The following is a 7,002-nucleotide window of genomic DNA, read 5'->3' as shown; positions in this document are numbered from 1 at the left end:
TTCTCTCACTAAAACTTTCACAGATGCTCTTCAAAGATTTTCTGTTTCAAATTCATCCCATTTCTGTTTATTCCAATTCTCCTTACACACCACAGACAGGAAGTAAAACAAGGCACAAATTCTATGGAAGGCAGAAGACTGCCTATTGCAGTAGATTACTAGGCTGATGATACACTTTCAATCATGGCCTGAGGTGATATTTAGAAATTAATATATTTCTTTGGTTTATGCTATGCTATGCAAGTCTGAATTTCTGATACAAATTGATTTGGTATTTAACTTTGTCAAATATTTTTGATAGACAGAAGAAATTAGTATCTGCAATATATGACATTGCTACACCAGCATCACTTGTTTTGCAAGTATGAAAGGTAGGAATATAAAAAAGACATTTTATAAGGCAATAGAGAATCTGAAACAAATTATTTTTATTGCAAGGGAGGAGAGAAAGATGCTTAGTTCTAGCTTTAAAAATAAACTTCAAATTGCACAAATTTTAATAGCATTTTTTTCCAATTATTCCCTGCAAATTGCATAAGCACCTGAAAAAAAAAAAAAAGCATATTTAAATCCATAGTTCATTACTATTTTTTGGAATAATGTTATTGCTTTTTAACTACTTCCTACATTTTATTAAAATATCTATTTTCTGAGGATTATAATACATTAAATTTGCACTTAAACTAACAGCCAAGACTGGAATCAGGATTAAATTTATTTCCTCTCACATCATTTCTGCAAGGTTTTAGCAGCAATCTCATGACTTTTAGGGGACAATAATTATTATCATTTAGTTATTGTGAATTGTTTGGTTTGCCTCTGTCTAGCTGTGGCTTTGTCAAGGGGTCAGTTCTTATAATTGTAAAGGCCTGGACTTCTACATTAATGTTTTTAACATGTTTTACAATGTCTGTTATCAAATTCAATTTTATTGATGTGTTGAGACCTATGACTTGATTATTAACAATAGCCACAAATTTTTAAAGAGGTGAAATACATGACATTAGCAAATTAAATTAAATTATATGCTCACAATTTTTTTTCTTTCATCCCACAGTTATCTGGGTAAAGCAGGATGACAATTTCTTTTTTCAGATGCACAATTGAGCTGACAGCTGCAGCTGAAGTTTAGAAAGTTGTTTTTCAAAAGAACAAAGCCACTAATCAGCATTTTTGACAGGAGGTGTCTCAGGTTCATCCAGGACTTTTAAGAAAAATTCTTGGTCTCTGTTTTTTCCAACCTTGCTTTGGCAAAACATTCAAACAGTTGTTTGCACTCAGTGCTCCCCTGCATTGGGCTTGCATGGCAAAAAAGGGAGGGAGACTTTTATAGAGCCAGAGAGTGACAGGACAAGGGGAAATGGCTTCAAAGCTAAAAGAGGGGATATTTATCTCAGATGTTAAATAAATTTTTTACTGTGAGGGTGGAGAGGCACTGGCTCAGGTTGTCCAGCGAAGCTGTGGATGCCCCATCCCTGGAAGTGCCCAAGGACAGGTTTGATGGGTCCCTGGGAAAGCTTTTATAGTGGGTGGCATCCCTGCCCACAGCATGGCAGTGGGATCTAGATGATCTCTAAGGTCCCTACCAGTTTGAAACATTCTATGATTCTATGTAAAAAGTTGTCGCCCTAATTTGCTGATTAGGGAAATGACCATTGTTAAAAGGGACCATTTGCTTTTTTGTATTAATCAAACCAAACCAAAATCCCAAGCAAAACCAAGCAAACTGAATTTACAGATGATACTTATTTTGATGTTAAACTCTGGAGTACCATTTTCTTTAATTGTCAGATATAGTAACTACCAGAAAAGTGTGTAAAGCACAACTGATGTTAACCTGGTTTTAGTTGATGCCTGTGAGGAAATATTACTCAACTGACTGTAGTTGCTTTCTACTGAGAAGAAAGGAGGAGAAAAAAGTTTAGAAAGTAGGATTGATGAGATACTTCTAAAACTGAATGCTACATAGATCAATTTCTGCTAAAAATATAAAGTATTCTTGAGTTGTTCCTCAAGGTTTTAGTTAGAGCCAATAGAAAGCAGAGATTTAAAGTGTTGGTTTGTATTAAGGTATTTTTCACACAATAACCTCACTCTAAAGTACTGCAAGTTAGGATATGTTATAATGGGACTTTTACTTCTTCACTGAGATATTTTTCCCTTCAATAATAAAGCAGTCCAAGGAAGTCCATTCATAGAATCACAGAATGGTTGAGGTTGGAAGGGATCACTGGAGGTCGTCTGGCCCAAACTCTTTGCTCAAGGCCGACCACCTAGAGCCAGATTTCCAGTTTTATCTTCTGAGCACTAGTAATAGAAGAGTTCTCATGTCTATCACAGAATCTTCCATCATTTTCAGAGGCTTAAAAAGAAATATATTCTTTTGAAAAGAGTAGGGCTAGCAACTGTTCTCACATAATTATATTCTGTCTTATTATTCAGAAGTTTTGTTTCTGCTCCAGTGTAAAATATAAGAAGGAATGAAGAAGTGGAAAGGAACAACGAATAAGTGAAAGGCAATTTAAAAAAAGCTTGAGATGTATTAAATTTATTTCTCATCATTTATCCTCTGTGAGGATGAAGTAAAAATCAAAAATGCCTACCTGGGGTTCTGATGAACAAGAAAGAATTTATTGATTTAAAACTGAAGTAGTTATACATTTCTCATTCTTTGGGAATAAAATCTTTCATCTGGTGGAATATATAAGAATAGGAAAATATCTCTTCATAATCTCAGTAATGATAATATTTGGCATAAAACTTGTAGGTAGGTTGTTTTGAAAAGGCCAGATCATCCTGAGCTATCCACAGGAACTAAAACTATAGTTTACATATAGGCAAGATATTTTCATGTTGTGTTTGTAACACTAAATTGAAGAAAATTAAAGAAGCTCTCAATCTCTTTTTTGAGGATTGATTTCTATTTAAAATGTGCCATGATTTCCCTAACAATGCCATTTTCTGTCTGCAAGCTCTACACTCCTAATTTTACTTTGAACATCTTTTTTTCTCTCTGATGGGAACCAGATTTTTACATTCCCTTTAAATGTTCCCTTAGGCATAAATTACATAGCTGTAAAAGGAGGCAAAGATATTGGAGACTGCACATTCAACAGCTTCAGCCTTAGCAAGGTCAGCTTACTTGCATATATCACTGCATTTTACTCTGCAGAAGGACACTGATATTTTAAGCAGGCTGTGAGCTCTTCATTTTAATGAACTTTAAGAAATTTCTAATGGAATTAGTTAAATTTGCCTTTCCTGCCTTTACGACAACATATAAATGCACACACAACTGCTACTGCTTTCAGAGGAAGCTGTACCAATACAGCTAATGAAAGATTTGGGGAAGAGAAAGGTTCAGAAAGCATAATTACTATATTTATTTGAGGTATTTGTGGTCTAGGGAGAAAAAAAGAAAACCAAACAACTACAAGTTTCTGAGTAACCATAATATATTTTTATTTACATATCCAATGGTTTTATTTTTATTCTTACCTTATTTCATAGTATCGCAAAATAATGCCATCTATCACTGCTGGCATACTACAATGCAATATAAGATAGAATCACATAATCTTAGAATATCTTGATTTGGAAGGGACCCATCAGGATCCTTGAAGTCCAGCTCCTGGCCCTGCACAGGACACCCCAAAAATCTCACCATGTACCTGAGAGCATTGTCCAAGTGCTTCTGGAACTCTGGTCCTGTGAGCACTGCCCTGGAGAGCCTGTTCCAGTGCCCAAACACCCTCTGGGCGAAGAACCTTTTCCTGATCTCAACTTAAACCTCCCCTGACACAACTTCAAGCCATTCCCTTGGGTGCTGTCACTGTCACCAGAGAGAAGAGATCAACCCCTGCCCCTCCCGTTCCCCTTGTCAGAAAGCTGTGGACAGATATGAGGTATCCCCTCAGCATCCTCTACTAGTATTTGAGTTTATTTTGGTAAAAAAATGTAAGGCTATCTGCTAGTTAACAGTGATGGGAACAACCTGTCTGATAATCAGTTTCTTTCCTGTTTCCTGTAGTGAAATGCTTGAGCATCTAGATTAAAGAATCTTCTATTTGTGGTATAATTAAATAATTTGTTTTAAAATCTTGAGCATTTTGATAAATAAAAACCACATATAAGGACACTGATTCATCAAAAGAAAAAGGATATTTCAACCTTTACTAACAGAAGTTGTCCTTTAGAATTTTGAAATTTATTATAATTAATAATTACTTCAACAGCCACGTAGTCACTTCCAGAAGTCACCTACATTAACATTATAGAACAGCATTAATCACATACTATGAAAATATCTGAAAGTATGAATATATGAAATATATGAAAATATGTAAAATAGACAAAATAAAAAAAATTCTGTCAAGATGTTTTAGAATCTCAGTTATATTTTGACCATTTTATTATGGTCAGCTTAAAAGAATGTTTGATTCCACTCTAACTTAGAATGAAAACAAGGGCTTAAATGTCAAAATTTCTTAGTCAGACATTTTAGCTTCATACTTTTCTAGTCTGTCTTTGAATCCTTTTGCACTGGCTTTTGCCTGAACATGAGGGAGACTTTTTCCCCCCAAGTTATTTCAAAACAAACTAAAGTTTCTTCCTGAAATTAACATTCTAAATTTTCACAGGACCTTGGTTGTCACTCTCAGTCTCAGTCTTGGCATTTTTTCCATTCTCCTGCAGCAATACTTTTTGATTGTTTTGTTTTCCCTGGTTTTTGACCCAGCATCCACCATAATATCATATATAGAAAAAGCTTCTGCTAGGGACTTCATAATGACTTTCATGGAAGACCATGCAAGCAAAAAATCAGCTGGCACATGGACATAACTCTGTTGGCTTCATCAGACAACAGCACTGGAAATTCCAGTCCAGGAGGTTCTGCACTCTCTTATTCAGCTGACTAATTCCTCTCTGACAGGAAAAGATCAAGGAAAATTTAGTGTATTTTCTTTTGCTTCCTTTCAGTAGAGTCAAATCCAGAGGGAAATTAAGGTTTTATGGCTGTGAACAGGAAAAGTCGTTCATGTGGCTCTTTAGTTTTGAGGTCACCATGGGGTAACTTCATTCAAGGTCCTGGCAGAACATGATAAGCTGAAGGATTATCTACCTTAGCAATTTTTTACAGCTGAAAACATGAAAATACAAATTTGTTCATGCACCTATACATGGAATAAAATGGGAATCACTTTTGTAAGATGAGAACCAATCACAGAAGAAGCATCTTGCTATGTGTCAGTTGATAAATGTCATATATTCCCTGAAACAGTCCATGCTGGAAGCAATCTTTTAAGCCATCCAGTTTTGCTATGTGCAGAATCTGAAAAGCAGTGCATGCTTTTATGTAGTCTAAATGCCTTTAAAACTTCTTTCATTGCTGAAACTTTTCTTTGCGCTCAGCCTCAGTTGCTGAACTTCGTGTAGTTATTTGGAATGCTGTTAAAACAGACAAGCAAAAGTTCTGCTCAGAAATCTTAGTAATTTCAAAATACTAGATTACTGCAGAATTTTACCCACAAGATAGAGATGAGAAGCAACAGGGAAAGCTTAGGGGGCTTTGTTTGTTGTTTTGGTGGCTTTGGTGAGGTTTGTTTTGAGTATTCAAACTTCAAACTGCTTGGGTTTTAAAGAAAATTCCCAAAAGGTTTCTCAACATTTTTCTGACTTTTTACATCTTTTCTCTAGTCACACAAATAAAAGCTGATAAACTAAACCAAAGAGAGTACAGCACAGAAGAGTTTCACCAAAAACATGGAATAAGATTGCTAGCAGGAGCTGGATACATCAGGACTATTATGTTAAAAAGCTGGAGAGGCTGCACAGAGGATAATCAGGATAATTGGGAGCCCAGGGCCCACTGCTTACAGGATGAGCTTCAGGGAGCTCACACTTCCCACTCATGAAAAGGAGACCAAGGGACAATCTGAGCTCTGCTTTCAGCTACTTGACGAAAAACTCCAGAGGTGATGGAGCCAAGGTCTCATCCACAGTGACAGGAACGTAACAATAGGTGACAACTTGGCATGGGCTATTCAGCCTGGACAATTGGATAAATCACAGCACTTGCAGGGCAGCTCAACAGAAGAACAGGTGAGAGCACAGCTGTAGACCCTCCATCCATGGAGGTTTTCACACCTGGGTGTGTCAAGCCCAGCTGGCCTGATCCAGACACATTGACCTTGACAAAAGTCCTGCTCCAAGCAGGCAACTGGACCAGATGGCTCCAGAGATTCCTTAAAACCAGCATTGTTAAGATTCCATTTTAACATACCATGGAAAACACGATAGAAAATGAAGATTAAATTAATTACATGAGGATTTATTTCATATCCAATGACAAAAAAGAAAAGCCTTCAGCTGTTGAAGCAGAGGTACACAAATACAAAATGTCCTCATCCTATTTCACAATGATGTATGATGAAAATTTTATAAACAGCATTATGCAATGGAGGGTGCAAAAAGAAAAATGCAGTGATTCAACCTACAATTCTCAAACAAAGTATTGTTATTCCTTTTGAAAACAACAGCCTTCTCATAGGGCTCCTTACTGTCTAAAACATATTTGCCACATGATTGATGTTGTCACACTGGATACAAATGGAACCCATCTGGAGGAAATATCTGAGGGAACCAGATGTTGAACAAGCAAGAAGGGTTTCTTTGGGCTACTGTGTGAGAAAACATTAAGTCCCTCTAATTTGAACTCTGCTAAGTGCAACTTGGATTCCCCTTCTGCTGTTGTATAGAAGATGAAAAGGTACCTTCCATCTTTCCACAGCCCCAGGACACTCTTTCACTTGTATTATAATCATTGCAATGCATCTGTAATGACTACAGCTGGGCAACATTCTCCTAACAAACCAGAAATAATTTGCAGAGCTTGGGCCAACTTCTGGCTAGTTTTCATTCAACCTTAGTCCATATTCTGAGCACATTCTCATGCTAGATTTTGGCTTAAATTCATGCAGGAAAACAGGTTTTTCAAGGTCA

Source organism: Lonchura striata, chromosome 2 (genome assembly GCF_050655825.1).
Source record: "Lonchura striata isolate lonStrDom1 chromosome 2, ASM5065582v1, whole genome shotgun sequence".
NCBI lineage: Eukaryota > Metazoa > Chordata > Aves > Passeriformes > Estrildidae > Lonchura > Lonchura striata.
Note: the sequence above shows the minus strand (reverse complement) of the source record.